This window comes from Cyprinodon tularosa, unplaced genomic scaffold, assembly GCF_016077235.1.
Source record: "Cyprinodon tularosa strain WSP-4 unplaced genomic scaffold, ASM1607723v1 ctg134, whole genome shotgun sequence".
NCBI lineage: Eukaryota > Metazoa > Chordata > Actinopteri > Cyprinodontiformes > Cyprinodontidae > Cyprinodon > Cyprinodon tularosa.
This window is the reverse complement of record NW_024038158.1, coordinates 1365127-1365556: the sequence shown is the minus strand read 5'-3', so window position 1 is coordinate 1365556 and position 430 is coordinate 1365127.

Here is a 430-nt window from a genome sequence, read left to right as displayed (position 1 = left end):
TTTTAGAAAAAAAGTCAGAAACTAAAAAAAAAGTCAGAATTCTGTGATAAAAGTCAGACTTTTTTCCCATATTAAACTGAAATAAAATTTAAAAATCTGTCAATTTTTTTTTATTTTTTCAGTGTCCCTAATCCTCTCCGTACCTGATGCAAACGATGCGATGCAGTCTTGAATGTGTCTCCTGCCCAGCAGGAGCAGCTTTATTTAGATGAAGCTGATAAATGAGCCATAATAAGCAGAGGCTTAGTGTTGCATGGAGGAGTGAGTTTTACTCAGAGTGATTTCAGAAACAATGAGTTAGATATGATCCAAGCACAGAGGACAGACAGTCCAGATCACTTTGACCCTGCTTCCAGAACCAGGTCTGAATCTGAGCCTAACAACAGAACTATTGTGGACCAAGAGGGGCTGCTGCTGGGTTAGTCCCCCC